Below are 16,913 nucleotides of genomic sequence, written 5' to 3' on the forward strand. Positions count from 1 at the left end.
GAGACAACCCTGTGAGGCATTGCTCAGTTAACAGAGGACAGGAGAATCCTGCAGTAGGCCTTGAAACAGGAGGAAGTGGGAGAGGCAAAGGGGAAAATCCCCTGGGAATTGTAGCCCACTGTAGGCTGAGGAACCGTGCTTGTGGGTTCTGTGCCTATATTTGAGAAACAAAACTGCCTCAAAAAGAGACTCTGATGCGCCAGTTGGTTTGTGGGCTGGGAACAAGCCAGCACCTTACACAGAGCTTCTCCCTCCTTTCTTCCATCCCCTCTATTAGCCCCCTAAATTTTCTTTACCCACAGTGGTCCAAAGCAGTATCCTGGGCCAGTCTGCATTCTCCATTCCCAATCGCCCACAGGCTGCTGCTGCCTCTGCTGCTAACGCCCACATAAGAGCACCAGCCACATGATGCTGAGGCAGCCTTTTCGGAACTCGCAAGAATAGTTTCCCAGATACCAAGAGTTCGGCCATCTTATCTTGTTCTGAACCAGAGGTTTCTCCCCATCTGAACCCAGGTCTGAATCTGAAGTACATACAAAATTGGCAACTTTGGTCTGAATCCAGGTTTCTAGATGCAAACAACTACAAAATTTAAATCTAGACTTTTGGTTCATTTCCATTTCTATTTCTAGGGAAATTATTTAAGTTTATTAGTATTGTTTAAGCCATTTTAAAAGGACTTACATGTTTTAATTGCTTGCAATGAAGATCCACATAATAATGCAATTATTATCAGATGGCAGTAGCTCTGCGTAATGAATTAAAGCTTTTCTAATTCTTAGCACAATTTATAAATATTAAAAAGTAGATTGGTCAAAACCCACCTCTGTCTCCTTTAACAACATTTTTAATTTGAAATAATTATTTTGTAATATTTACTGTAAAATAAAAATAAAACTAAAAATTCAAGGAAAGTCAAAGAAACCTTCTTTAAATTCAGGCTAGGTTTCCCTCCCACACACACACACACACACACAAATCAGGAATCTCATAAGGCTGAACCAGATAATTCTGGTCTTTACCCAGTCCCAAAAGATGTCCCTAGTTCTATCCCTTTGGGAAATTTGGAACTATTCTAGTGTTTCTTTTCAGCACTAGCCAAAATTCCATTTCTGTTCTCACAATCTATTAATTTAACCTCACATGCCACCAATCACACATATTTTGGGCACCATTTATTTATTTATTTATTTATTGCTCAAGGCTCTGATATCAGACTGTTGTTGTCTCCCAGTTTTGTTCTGCCTCAGGTAAAGCAGAGTAGAAGACAGTTCTCTCTCATGTCCTCCATTTGTGGTAGGACCTCAGCAGTTCTCTCCTCCTGTGTCACTTTCAGGTTATTCTCTAATGTCTCTCTCAGGGTGCCTTCCTTCAGAATGGTTCCCTTTTTAGCATCTTGGGGATTTAAAAAGAGTTTGATGAGGGCCTCATCTTTCCAATCAGTAGAGTGTTAGTGCCCTTAAGGATTTTTCAGATCATAAATGATCTGGAAAAAGGGATAAACAGTGAGGTGGCAAAATTTGTAGATGATACAAAACTACTCAAGATAGTTAAGTCCCAGGCAGACTGGGAAGAGCTACAAAAGGATCTCTCAAAACTGGGTGACTGGATGGATGAAATTCAATGTTGATAAATGCAAAGTAATGCACACTGGAAAACATAATCCCAACTATACATATAAAATGATGGGATCTAAATTAGCTGTTACCGCTCAAGAAAGAGATCTTGGAGTCATTGTGGATAGTTTTCTGAAAACATCCACTCAATGTGCAGCAGCCATCAAAAAAGCGAACAAAATGTTGGGAATCATTAAGAAAGGGATAGATAATAAGACAAAAAATATCATATTGCCTCTATATAAATCCATGGTATGACCACATCTTGCATACTGCATGCAGATGTGGTCACCCCATCTCAAAAAAGATATATTGCAATTGAAAAGGGTTCAGAAAAGGGCAACAAAAATGATTAGGGGTATGGAACAGCTTCCGTATGAGGAGAGATTAGTAAGATTGGGACTTTTCAGCTTGGAAAAGAGATGACTAAGGGGGGATATGATAAAGATCTATAAAATCATGACTGGTGTGGAGAAAGTAAATAAGTGCTATTTACTCCTTCCCATAACACAAGAACTAGTGGTCACCAAATGAAATTAATAGGCAGCAGGTTTAAAACAAACAAACAGGTTTAAAACAATCTTCACACAACGCAGTCTATCTGTGGAACTCTTTGCCAGAGGATGGTGTGAAGGCCAAGACTATAGCCGGCTTCAAAAAAGAACTAGATAGGTTCATGGAGGACAATAATGGCTATTAGCCAGGATGGGCAGGGATGCTGTCCATAGCCTCTGTTTGCCAGAAGCTGTGAATGAGCAACAGGGAATGGATCACCTGATGATTACCTGTTCCGTTCATTCCCTCTGGGGCACCTGGCAATTGGCCACTGTCAGAAGACAGGATACTATGGCCATTCTTACGTCCTTATTTTTCTAAGTTTTCATAGTTTGTGGTTTAAGGGCAATCAGTGTCCTCAGGCTTTCCACTAGGCAAAACATACATTGGATACAGGCTTTGCATGTCAAGAACAGTTGAGTTTATTGAATTACCATTTTCCCTCTTTTTTTTATTTAATGATGTAAAGGATTACTATTCAGATCCCACTAATCATACATGGGAGTAATGAGGGTACAGAGAAAAAGCAATTTGTAACCTGAAAATATATTTTCAATATCCTGAGATCCACTAACTGCTAATGTCCCATCCCATTATATTTTAATTTATATTTCTGGGATCTCCCCATGGCTATTTCTTTCTCTTACACTGACTAACTATTTTTCCTGGAACTATTTACTTGATGGTCTCTGTAAGGAATCCTCTGCTTCTCTACTGATAGTTAACAGTAGGGTGTGGTCTGATCTTACAGATGAAGAAAAGATAACTAAAACTCCTGGGTTAATACTGGCAGCTGCTGCTGCTTGTTAATAAGACACAGGAAGAACAATCCATCAGTCTGAACTAATGGATTGTGGTGGTACAGAAAAAGACATTTTCAGGTTACAGTATTTTTCCACTATACATTCTTGCCAGGCTATTTCAGTAGAATTCCAAATTCAGCTGTCACTGTCCAAATTCATAATGAAGTGGCAATCTGAAATGTAAAAGTATTTTAAAGTTGATTGATAATTGCATCAAGTGCTCAATTACAAGAGAAGGTCCCTTATGTTTGAGGAAAATACATACTGTGGAAATTTTCTTTTCATAGGATATCGTAAACTTACCAGCCACCCCTGTACTCTCTGGAGTTTCAATTCTTCCTTTTCTATTGATGCTTAACTCTTTTCAAGATTTAGTAGCACTGTAGTGGTCAGTAGTGGACCCTCCTTGTCAGCCTTGGAGGGAGGCCACTCTGGCTTCCTGCGTCAGGCAGCAAAACCACTGTTAGTTAGTGGTCTATGGGCCCTGGCACTCTAGGCTAAAGATGGCTCATTGCTCTGCCCCGCCCAGCCTCCTGGCTAGGCCAGACAGCTAGCACACAAGGCACAGACCTTCGGGTCTAGGATGAGCAGGCCACCACCCCAGGGGTTGGATCAGAGGCAGAAGGGTAGGGGGACCCAGGCCCACCCTACTCCACTGGGTCCCAGCCCAGGGTTCTCCCACCATTGGGTCAGTGAGATCCTACCACAGCACTCTGACTCATACTGTGACAGTACAACCGGACTAACATCTGGTTTTCCTGGACTATTTCCTACCCCAATGAGCCAGTGTGGCTCCATCATCTGTGAGTCTTCAGTCTCCTCTGGATAAACAGCATATGGCAGTCCCAGCAGCTCCTCTCCGTGGTCAGGGTGCTCCACGGCTTGGTAGCGGGGCCAGAGTCCTGCAGCAGGCAAGGGACATATGGCTCCTTCCCTGGCTCCCTGCCAACTGAGCTGGAAGCTCTGCCTCTTATACTTCCTGTCCCACCCCTCTGTTTCCAGCACAGGGGGTGGGGGCCATGGCTGGCTTGGCTCCACCCACCAGGGGAAGTGTAGTGGTCCCTCTCTGTCAGGCTCAGAGGGAGCCCACTTGGACTCGCTACAAGCATCCTAACTCACCTGACTCTTCCTCCTCTGCCCAGGGAACTGCCTCTCTTTGAACACCTGAAGTGTCACTATCCAGAAGCTTATTGAACACACTGTAATTCTGAATTTAAAGCTCGTTATTAGCAGTAGATTTTTCCATCACAGCCTGATCAACATGGTCCAACACACATGATTATGACAAGGATTGCTGAGAGCTAATTTAAAGACCCTGGGATTTCTAGTTTAGCCTTTTAGTTAGACTAGATGATGTTTCCTTTTTCCTATCAATGTATTGTTTTCCAACAGGCAAAAATATAATCCTACTGATGGATTTTAGAGCTTACTTTTTACTTAATTATCCAAGGATTTTCCAGTAAAAAGCATAGTCTATGAAATAGCAAATAAAATAATAAATTTACTGCACAGGGGCCAGTGCTGCACTATTTGCTCTATTGACTTGAATGGTGTTCTGTCTAAATAAGGTCTGTATGACTGGGCTCTAGACTTTTAAGCAATAAACAATGTATTAGGAATTTGCTTTCCTATTTTTCTTTCATTAGTCTTATATCTGCCAGATAATTCATGTCTAATGGGACCTGGTAATTCCATATAGTATGAGCTCTGGATCTCTGGAAATGGTCCAGCAAAAACAGATTCTAATTAAATAAGCCAGCCATGCAAAGATGAATTTGGATAGTAGTCTAATGCTGCCTACAATGAGTTAGTTTGACTGTAATGTCAATTTATTACTTGTTAAATAATCATTGAGTCTAACTGTTCTGATCTATCTTGCAACCTTTCACTAGCCAAATTCAGATAAGTTGCAAAAATAAGGGTATTTACATTCTGAAAGAGAGCTTTAATATCACTAATCTCTTTTGAAAAGGAAGTGAAATTATTGAGGATCAGGAACTGCATAGCCAGTTTGTGGTAAACCATAAAAAGGTTGTATTCTAAGTTGTACATGTAGAGAATGTATGTATTACATACAGTTATGGCATAGCAATTTGGAAAATGAGCTTGTTCATTAGACCGTGCTTTACGCAAACCATACATCACACTGCGGCTCCATAGTCTGTTCTTATTTCTTATAAGGCCATGTTTACACCAGCAAGCTTACAGCAGTGCTGCTGTAAGACGGCTCGTGTAGTCGTGCTATGCCAACGGGAGAAAGCTCCCCTGTCAGCATAATCAAACCACCTAAATGAGCAGTGGTAGAGCATCTCCCGCTGACACAGCACTGTGCACACGAGTGTCCATGCCAGTACAACTTATGTGACTTGGGGAGGAGCAGGGGGCTTCACACCCTTGAGAGACATATGTGTTGATGACATAAGTGGAAGTGTAGACATGGGCCTGGTCTACACTAACGAGGTAAGTCGATCTAAGTTATGTTAGTTAAGTTACTTAAAATATGTAACTTAAGTCGATGTAGCTTAGATCGACCTACAGCGGTGTCTATACCATGCTATGTTGATGGGAAACACTCTCCGATTGACATAGCTTCCACCTCACGGGGAGGTGGAGCACTGAAGTCAACAGGAGAGCGCTCTCCCATCGACTTATCGTGTCTTCACCAGACCGGTTAAATTGATGCCCACTTCATCGATTGCAGCAGCGCTGATTTAGCCCGTAGAGAAGACAAGCCTATTGCCTTAGTTTCTTAGTGAAGTAAAAGCTTTTGGTCTGGTACCACAAGTCCTAAATGGTTTGGACCCTGGTTACCTGAGAGGCTGCCTCTTTCTGTGTGATTCCACAGCAGTTGAATGCTCAAACTAACATTCCCCTTGTTTAAAAGTGAGGGACTGCCTCGGATCATTTTCTATGAAGTGTTCTTGAGTATGGAACTCTGTCTCTCATTCCATCTGAGCCTAAATTTGTTGCCCATCAGGCCATTATTGGTATTATTTATTCTTCTTCTTATTATTTATTATTGCATATTTGTATTACCATAGTGTCTTGGAGCCTTAGTCATGGTCCAGGACCCCAATGTGCTAGGTGCTGTACAAACACAGAACAAAAAGACAAGGCTCCTCTTTGGGGATAGAGCAGGTGGAGAAATGGTGATGTATGGAGGAAGGTGACTTTTACTGTATTGCTGCTGGTGATTTATAAGGTTTATTGTTTTATGGTGGGTTTGGCTGGTTGGTTTATAAGGCAATTCATTTGGTTTGGGGTTTTACTTAAAATGTTACGTTTTAAAAGAAACTCATACAGGGACCTAGAGCTACTACATATAGGTACTTTCAAGAAATATAAAGATACAAATAAATGATAAAAAAGCAGAAGAAAATATGGGACCAATAATTCTCTAAATAAAATTACATAATCCATTTATATCTATACATCAATTAAAAAGCAGTCTTGCTGTAATGGAATTTCACACATCACCTTACCTGGAAGGTACCAGAGTACAGTAAAAGCTGTGTTACCTGGCACTTTACTAACCGGAAAGCTCTATTAACTGGCATGTCTGATATCTCCCAATACAAATCTTCAGTCTGGTAACTGGGACTAGTATACTGCCCAGGAGCTTATGCAGTTGCACATTCTGGACTCTACTTTTATGCAAAAGAGGCAGAAGACAAGTAAGCAAGCTGATATCAGGGATTTATTCAAAAAAACAGCTTCCAGGGTGAGTCATAGAGTCAGGGGCGGCTCTAGCAATTGCGCCGCCCCAAGCAGGGCAGCGCGCCGCGGGGGGCGCTCTGGCAGTCGCCGGTCCCGCGGCTCCGGTGGACCTCCTGCAGATGTGGCTGCGGAGGGTCCGCTGGTCCCACGGCTCGGGTGGACCTCCTGCAGGCACGGCTTCTCCACCGGAGCCGCCTGCCGCCCTCCCGCCGGCATGCTGCCCCAAGCACGCGCTTGGTGCGCTGGGGTCTAGAGCCGGCCCTGCATAGGGTCATTACAAATTCAGCCCAATCTTCTACACCAGGGATCGGCAACCTTTGGCCTGCAGCCTGCCAGGGTAAGCATCATGGTGGGCCGGGCTGGTTTGTTTACCTGCCGCGTCTGCAGGTCTGGCCGATCGTGGCTCCAACTGGCTGCGGTTCACTGCTCCAGGCCAATGGGGGCTGCAGGAAGTGGTGCGGGCCGAGGGATGTGCTGGCCGCCACTTCCCGCCACCCCCATTGGCCTGGAGTGGCGAACCGCAGCCAGTGGGAGCCGCGATCGGCCGAGCCTGCGGATGTGGCAGGTAAACAAACCGTCCTGGCCTGTCAGGGGGCTTACCCTGGCAGGCCACGTGCCAAAGGTTGCGGATCCCTGTTCTACATCTTCTACATCTACAATGATAATTAATATTTATAATGATGACCCTGAGGGTCTGTGAGATCCTGAAGTGCCTTCTGAATCATCAAAGAAAGATTAAATTATGTTCAGTATAGTTTTAGTGTTAAGTGCATTTTTAGTGATCTGGCTGTATGCCATGCACTGACTGTAGTGATGTGTAGTGTCATAAGATAAAGTTTTCTATACAGTAGGTTACCTGAATACACCTATGTGCTTCAAGAAACCAATCACTCTGTAGTGCAGTACTACTACTGGATTGGTGAGTACCTGTATACTATTTTATACTTAATTCATTTTATTGTATTCTAATTCTTTGAAAATTGGTATTCCATTGGTAAATATAACTCTTAGTTAACTGGAATATTTTATTAACCAGCACACACACACACACCCATTCCCCTAACATGCTGGATTGTGAAAAATATCTTTTAACAAAGAACTGGCTGGAATGCCAGAGCTGTACCTTCAGTGCTCCATCTCTTTAAGGCCTGGAACTGTGCTGAGCGGTGAGGTGACCAGATTGTGTTGTACAAGAGGTTTTTAGAGCTTCTTGCAAACACTCCAGTGCTGGACTTTGTAAGCTATGTACTTTGATGCTTGCTAAAGTTTTCATAACATGTTCCTGCTTTAATATCACCCTGGTCTGGGAGAGCAACAACAGCATTTGACTTTTGGCTTTTCTGACTGATTTGCAAATCTCAATTACACTGAAATGAAATCTGTCCTCAGGGGAGATGGCATTATTTAAGACATGCAAGAGGAATCCTCATGTATTTATTACACTGCAGTCCTTCTTAACCCTAACCACTACTTTCTATCTGGGACTACTAGTAGTATTTATGGTTCTTGCCAGGAGTGAATATTCTTTGTATTTAACAGTAATGATGAATGCTTTTTATGCATCATAGCAAAACTTAATATTTTAAATTTATAGTGGCTTTGAATTTGAATCATGAAATATTCATTATATTTGGACAACAAAAAGTTATTGTAACAAATCATTCACTCAGTACATTTTATATACTAATTTGGTATTGCTATGGAATACAAATTCTGTTCAGAAATAGCAGCTTATAGCTACCGTGAGCAGTTTACCAAATATTCAAACTCTGATCATTTGGAGTAGGTGCATAAAAATAGTGAAGCTTTAACCCTTATTTTCCTCTTAGGCAGGTGTGCAGTGTAGATCCTTAGTTTAGGTTAAATTTGCTCAGTCTACATCAGTTAATTATATTTTTCAGTCAGAAAATAAACCCTTTTCTCTACCACTTTCACTCCATCCATGAAAAACTTACTACATTCATTAGCTTCAGTCTTATCTGAAACTCATACTCTTCTGCCTGAACACATCTGGTTTATATTTTCTGCCAGAAATATATATTTTTTGTGTGTAGCAAGATGACCCCCCATCCAATATGACTTTAGACCAAGGTATGGCACAAACACTTATTTGTTTATATCGTTCAATGACCTCTCCCTGACAATAGACAGACGTCAAGTGTTTTTATTGACCCATTTGGCTCTGTCTTTGACACTGCTGACCATGAGAAGCTGACAACTCACCTACAGACCCTATTGGAGTGGATGAAATCATGCTTGAGTGGCTCCTTGGAGAGGGTCCAGAGGTTGATGCTGGGCAATTGTTCACCAGGCTTTAACACTCTCTTATGTGGGGTGCAGATCCGGCTCCAGACACCAGATCAGCAAGCAGGTAGTTGAGACAGCCAAGGGGAAGGGGCGGCATGTTGGGCTCTTCAGCGGCGGGCCCCTCAGTCCCTCTCAGAGGGAAGGACCTGCCACCGAATTGCCGCTAAAGAAGAAAGTGATGCGGTGGAGGAGCCACCGATCGTGATCGCGGCTTTTTATTTTTTTTTTTTTTTTGCCGCTTGGGGAGGAAAAAACCCTGGAGCTGGGCTTGGAAGGGTGCTGCAAGGTTCTGGTCCATCACCCCTGTTTGGTAAGGGATAGACAGAGTTGGGATAAAAAGAAAACAAGATAGTGACTGTTAAAGAGGGAACAATTATGAAACCTTATAGGAAAAGTGGATTTAGGGAGAGCAGAGCTTGAGTAAGAGGGAGGGAAAATATACCACAAGATATGCAATAGAAAGAAGGAAAAAGCTGTGGAGGAAAGGAAAGAAAATAGAAAACAGAGACAAGGGAGATCTAATTTTAAAAATTAATTTATAGTATTTAATGCCAAAGTATTAAATAAAATACATGTAAGAGTTTTGAAAAGCACATGTAACACACACAAACACAAACATCACTTGAAAACTTGAAGTGTTACAAACCTATTGTTGACACCATCATGGACCTCCAGGATCTGTGCTATGCCCCAGCTTTCAAACAGTCCCTTGGAGATACCCCTTCAGTGTGTCAGACCCCCCAAGGGACCCAGTCTTCTACAGTGGTAAGCCACACAGCCTCAGTGTCCGAGGGTAGGTCTATACTCATCGTCCGGGTCGACGCGGTGAGTTCGACTTCTCGGAGTTCGAACTATCGTGTCTAATCAAGACGCGATAGTTCGAACTCCCCGCGTGCTCCGGTCGACTCCGGAACTCCACCACCGCGAACGGCAGTGGCGGAGTCGACCTTGGAGCCGCGGAGTTCGACCCCGCCGCGTCTGGACGGGTAAGTCAGTCGAACTAGGGTATTTCGAGTTCAGCTACGCTATTCGCGTAGCTGAACTTGCATACCCTAGTTCGACCCCCCCCCTTAGTGTAGACCAGGCCTCAGAGACTGAGCCGCTGGGTTCCAGCACTCCTGTTTCACCCCATGAGTTCTGCCCAGCGAGTCCAACTGAGAGAGACTCCAGAGGCTTTCACCATCTTCAGGGATCAATGCACCTCAGCAAGTATGTGCAGTGACACCAGGCAGCCTTTTCAGAACAGAGTAGGGTTTATTATTCAACTGGAATCCAGCCCTGCCAAGTCCTTAGGTTCGCATAGAGAAGCAAAGCTTAAGAAATGGTCCATGCTGGCCAACCCCAAGGTTCTCTTGAGCCATGCTGTTGTAGGAACCAACTTGCATTCCTCTCTCTGCCTCTGTCCCTTTGTCTGCCAGACAGTCCTAGGTGACAGCTTCCTGTGTCTCTCTGAGCTTAGCTCTTAACACAGATATATGACACCTCTCAGTCCATTGTCCTCCCCTTGCAGAACTATGTTGAGTTCACATGTTCAACCGGCCAGAGCTTCCCCCTGTTAGGTGTCAGTTGTGATTCCCATGGTCTTTCCAGATATTTCATTGATATAGGTTGATTTCAGCCAGTCCTTAAGAACCCATTCATACTACCCCAGACAGTTTTGTGACACAAATACCTCATCACCTCCTGCTCTGCACTAGGAGCATTTTAACCCTTCTGCACCCACTGGGTAGTAATACCAAGTGAAGTAAGTCACTGCCATGCATATTATTAATAAAAAATATTGTAGAGGAGTCCCACTTTGTCATAGACATACAGAGCCCTATTCCCTGCAATAAACATTTTTTCAAGCTATCAAAAATTGAATTTCTTAGGCTTTTTTGTATGTCTTTCTATTTTGCACAGTATTTCTCTATTGTCTGATTTGCTAAGGCTTAAAGTGGGCTTTCTTACTCCTTGTTTTCATCACTGGCCTTGTGTATGATAAAATAAAATAAAAATCCCACCATTGCTATCACTGGTTCAGCTCCATCAGTGGTCTTAATGGTAGGAGAGGAGATGGCAGCCAGTGCCATTTTAACTACCATGTTGCCTAGACACAACACAGCAGGTTAAAACAACGATTGTTCTATGCTAATACTCCACTATTGTTCCCACTAGTGGAAATGAACCAGTAGGAAATTTTAAGAAACATATTCTAAAGTCACTAATTCTGTATTCAGTAAGAGGACTTTGACTTTCATAATATGCTAGTGGAAAGTTTCTGTGGAAGAATGTATATAACAATGTAACTTGTATGTTTTCATTTATTTTTTTAAGGAAACATGCTTCTTTTAATTAGTTCCAGTGACTATGTCCTAATTTTTTGACTTCTCTCAGCTTGCAAACATCTCATGTCAGGACCTCATCTTCCTTCAAGTTCAGTGCAGCTGTAAGCACAGTGGGAGTGCGCCACAAATAATAGCAGTAAATAAATAAGATTGAAATAGGCTCTTTTGTATTTATTTGAGTTTGCGAGATGAAAGTAATATAACTATTTGCACAGTGCTTACAGTAAGTCTTCAATCCTCAAACTGACATTGGAATGTGATGGCTCAGAAATCAGGCTATGTATTATAGAGTGGCTGCGGACAGAATCCTTAAAAGACTGGCATTAGTCTCAACTGCAGAGGAATGAGTAATCCCAAGCACAAGAGAGGAAGAAGGCAGCAAATGGAGAACTGCCCCAGTGGGCTCCAGAGAAAACAATGGAAACGAAGATTATATGAAAAAAAATAAAGACAAAGTTGTTAATTCATTAGATAAAATAAATGTTTGGGAGTAAGGGAAATAAAGTTAATTCTGAGGCATAAACTCAGAGACAAAACTGAGAAATTCCATCATTAGATAATAAAGTATGCAAGACCACAACCCTTCATCTCTGCCATCTTTTTCAGTGTAAACAAATCTGCTGGTTGCTGGTGTTATTGTTGAAAACAGATCTATCAAACTCTGCACACAGGATGAGTTTTATCTTTTGGAAATAAAAGTTCTATTATTGTCATTATACCTGTTCATGCAGGAAAGCCACATTTAAGTCCAGACTGAAAATGGCCAAAGATATAGTTTCTTATTAAGTGATCAACAACCTGAAGGCACTGCTTTCTCTAAAGCCTTAAATAAAAAAGTAAATAGGAAAAGGGGTCCAGAAGGCAGGATCTAATGTAATTTAAAATTGGAATTACATCAACAGTTTCAAACAGATGGCAGAAAGTGGAGATAAATGTGTTAGCTCCTTTAGCTTATTTGATGTTTCCATTGTTTGCATCATTAAAAACAGGAATAGTTTAAAATTAAAAAAATACACAAGGTATTATACATTGGAAAAAGAGACACACCACAACTGAAGGGGAGGTTTAAATTAATTTGCCATATTTTAATGTACAGTATCTGGGATGCTTAAGGTAAGTCTGAAAATAGGTTTCCTAGGAAATGAGATGAACAAAAACATAATGACCTTGAAATTGTACCCTAAATGTCCCAGTATTTAGTAACCTGGCTCAGAAATGGCAATTACTTAAAATACAAAAGATCCTTAATTTTTTAACATATAGTGTATCCAGACAGGTCAGTTACTGTACATAGCTGCAAAAAAAATGGTACATGATTAATAAGGAGTTGCTCATGATAGTGCTAACTAGCTAGTTTATAGTGCAAAAACACTCATTTCCTTTTCAATAAAAAAGGACTGTTTTTGATTAGAGTCTTCAGAAGGTTTAAGTCTGTAGAAGCAAAATACTCCTGTTTCACTCTGTGAAATGGCTTAGCCATGGAACAAGCAATGTCTATTTATGAAAAACAAGAAGGTTTAAACAAAATAATGGGATGCAAATGTTGTAAATATCGAAGTCAAACAATTTGGAGTAGGCTGGTGTGTACAGTACTAGCTTGATTGCTGTAAAAAACATGGATGAACCGGTTCAAGTATATAAGAGTGACCCAGATGCATATTCAAAGTTTAACCAAACTTGAAATGAACTTTAAGATTTGTAATAGTGTAATTAATTTTTAAAAAATTATTCTTGTCAGGTATCTCTACACTCATTACAGCATAACCTAAAGCAAGAAGCATTAGAAATCATGTACCAAACCTTGTTTTGGTGCTCCAAGCACAGTTTTGCAGTCCAGAAATAAAATTTGAAGTTTTGGGGTGACTAGCCATATCTGTGCACCTCTTGAAGTGCGCCTGACACCAGGAATCAGACTGTGGGGAAAAGGCATTTGTACCCTTCCAAGCTTCACCCACAAAATAATTTCTGCCCAGATGAGTTCCCAAATGAAATGCTGCTCACAGTAGATTGTACAGGCATTCAAAATATGAGTTTGTAGCCATTTTGGCCACTGGGCTCCTTAAATTTGACTCCCCCTCAGTGGGGGGCTCATCGACTCTGTTAGGCTCTGCGCATGGCTCCTTCCTGAAGGAGAAAAATAATAAATTGTGGTACTTCCCAAACACCACTCACTTGAGTTACCAAAATGAGATGTCACTCACAGTAAATTGGGCAGATCTGTGACACCCCTCCCCCTACAGAAGGCAACAATTCCCTGCCATTTTTCGGTCATCGTGAACTGAGCTGCACAACTTCCGTCGCTTTTTCCATGTTGTCGGTCTTGGGCTCCCATGGAAGCTACAGATGGCAACAATTCCCTGCCATTTTTCAGCCATCGTGACCTGAGCCACATAGCTTCCACCACAAACTCTGCTCATGCTTCCGCCGCAAACTCTGCTCTCCCGCTCTTGCAGCTCTAGTGAGCTTCCCGACTCTGAGAAAGCTACAGAAGACAAACCATTTACCACCTTTTATCGGCCATCTTGAACCAAACAGGCCTCCTACGTTTTGCGCCCTTTTTCCAGGATTACCCATGCAGGTGCCATAGCCTGGAAATCATGGAGCCCACTCAGATCTCCTCTGCAGTTTTGTAAATTGTAAATACCTCACGCATTATCCAGCAGTATGTGCAGTACCTGCAAAAACGGGCAAGGAAGCGACAACAGTGTGATTACTATACTGATGAGGACATGGACACAGACGTTCCTAGAAGCATGGCATGTGGCGATTGGGAGATCATGGTGGCATTGGGCCAGGTTCATGCCGTGGAACGCCAATTCTGGGCCCGGGAAACAAGCACAGACTGGTGGGACCACATAGTGTTGCAGGTCTGGGATGATTCCCAATGGCTGCGAAACTTTCATATGCATAGGGCCACTTTCATGGAACTTTGACTTGCTTTCCCCTGCCCTGAAATGCAAAGACACCAAGATAAGAGCAGCCCTCACAGTTGAGAAGCAAGTGGCCATAGCACTGTGGAAGCTTGCAACGCCCGGCAGCTTCCGGTCAGTCGGGAATCAGTTTGGCATGGGCAAATCTACTGTAGGGACTGCTGTGCTGCAAGTAGCCAACGCAATCATTGACCAGCTGCTATCAAGTGTAGTGACTTTGCAAAATGTGCAAACCATTGTGGATGCCTTTAACGCGCTGGGGTTCCCTAACTGCGGCGGGCAATAGACGGAATGCATATCCCTATCTTGGCCCCAGCACACCAGGGTGGCCAGTACATAAACTGCAAGGGGTACTTTTCCATGGTGCTGCAAGCACTGGTGGATCACAAGGGATGTTTCACCAACATCAACGTGGGATGGCCAGGAAAGGTGCATGACACTCGCATCTTCAAGAATGTGCTTTTGGACGTTTGAAAGCACGCTGGCACAGTTTACTGACTCGGTTAGATCTCAGCACAACCAATATTCCAATTGTAATTGCTGCTTGTTGTGTGCTCCACAATATCTGTGATAGTAAGGAGGAGACATTGAATTGTTGGGATTTTTCTTTTGCCATACTATAAAAATACAATGTGTTATGCATATGATATCTGATTTATAAGTCTATATAAGAATTTTTACATAGCATACCACCTATAATAAAATATTATCATGCACACTCCAAACCCACTGAGAAGAAAATCCCAATCTTTTTTCTAGGCAGACATCTCTCTTCACGTTCACTTTTCTATTCTCTGTCTCCCTCAGGACCACTAATTAATCTCGAGTAAACATCTCAGACATACAGAGTGACAACAAGCTATATGTGCGAAAGAGAAAGAAAGAAAGTATTTACCAGAAAAAAGACTGGTAATCTCTAGAAAGGCATTGAGAAAGTGAGAAAAACTAGCCTATATTCAAGTACATATAATGCATATTATAGGCTTTAATAGCCTATAAATCATATATGCACATAGTTTGAAATAACTTGCTCACCAAGTACTCAGAATATTTTGATATATATGTGTATCTTCCTTCACTTCTCTCAAAGCCCTCTATTTATCCTTTCATCAGCACTCTCTGATATTTACTGTGAAGGTTCCCGAAACTGACAGAGGGAATCCAACACAAATTTATCCTCTCAAGCTCCACTCGACCCAAGTCCATAAGACGATCACCTGCAGACTCAATCATGTGAAGCACAGATAGCGCATGAAGCAGAAAGCAGCGTGCGCACTAAAATACACAATTGTACGTATGTACTGATCAAAAGAAGAAAGAACACACTAACATACGAGTATGAGCTTGGCAGGATTGCTTCACGACACCACTGTCTACAACCTCACCGTTTTTCTCGATTTTATTGGCAGTGAGATTTATTTATTTAAATAAGTTATGAAATCATGGTCAGAATTATATCAGTAGCAACTGGCCAACAAAACTCTGCCTTAAGAGACTGATAGCAGACTTACTCATATAAATACTAATTTTACAATTGCAATTCTCATTTTTCTCTCAGTCCTGGCCTCCCGCCTGTCAATAATGAACAATTAGTCAAGGGTAAGGGTAGGATAAGGGTATTTGTGTAGCCAGATGTGTATATTTTTGTCATATTTGAATGAAAATGTCTATATGTAGAGAGACTTCTTTTTCCCATATCTCCTTTATTTATCAACCAATTTTGATAAAATTTGAAATGGAGTCAGTCTTTTCTTTTTTAGAGGCCCCCTCATATTGCAAGGCCCTAAACTGTAGTTTAGTAAGCTTATACCTTAATCTGGCACTGCCCACTGATATAAATGGGGCAGTTCACACCTCTCAGAGCTACTATTCCAGGCTCTCTGCAGACGGGTCTCTGTGTTCCTTACAATTGGTTCATATTTTTGAGGGGGTTTCTGTCTCCCTCAACCGTGACTGCTAGAGACTTGCTGATTATTTTTTCAATGAAAGCTCAGATTCTGGAGAAATTGTACCTTCAACTAAGTGCCACTATGGCATATGGGCATGTATTGACTGTTTCCAAGCACTGGTTGTCACTAAAACCTTGTCTGCACTATGAAAAAAGTGTTTTCCTAAATGAAGTTAGCTAACTTGAGATAAAATCCTAGTGAACACATAGAAGTTTCTAGTTTTCATACAAGTTAGTCCTAATACCTCGTGTGAAAACTGCAGACTGCCTGGTCTTCACTAGAATTTTACCTTAAGTTAGATAACGCAAGCTAAGAACACCCCTTTTTTTGCATAAAGACAAGGTTTAATTTTAATTTCGCTACAGCTGAGACACTGGAATCAGGAACACCGACTGCACTCCAATGCACAAATTTGAGGGATAGGTGAATTACTCTACACCCTCACTTCTAATCTGTGCTGGCTGGAAAAAGAGTGAGAAAGCCGCAGAAAAGTGAGAGCATACCTTTTTTTTTTTTAAAGGGGACATACTATTCCCTTCCCCTGACTGAAACAGAGCGCTGTTTTGCTCACTCAGGCTTCAGCAGCAGCCAGTGACATGGTACCAACATTTTTACACAGGGCTCCTTCAAAAAGTTATCACATTAGCTAAAAATATATGTCCCATGTGTGATGTGAATTGGCTTCTTGAGATGGGCAATATCTCCTGGC

Source organism: Mauremys reevesii, linkage group 2 (genome assembly GCF_016161935.1).
Source record: "Mauremys reevesii isolate NIE-2019 linkage group 2, ASM1616193v1, whole genome shotgun sequence".
Classification (NCBI taxonomy): Eukaryota; Metazoa; Chordata; order Testudines; family Geoemydidae; genus Mauremys; species Mauremys reevesii.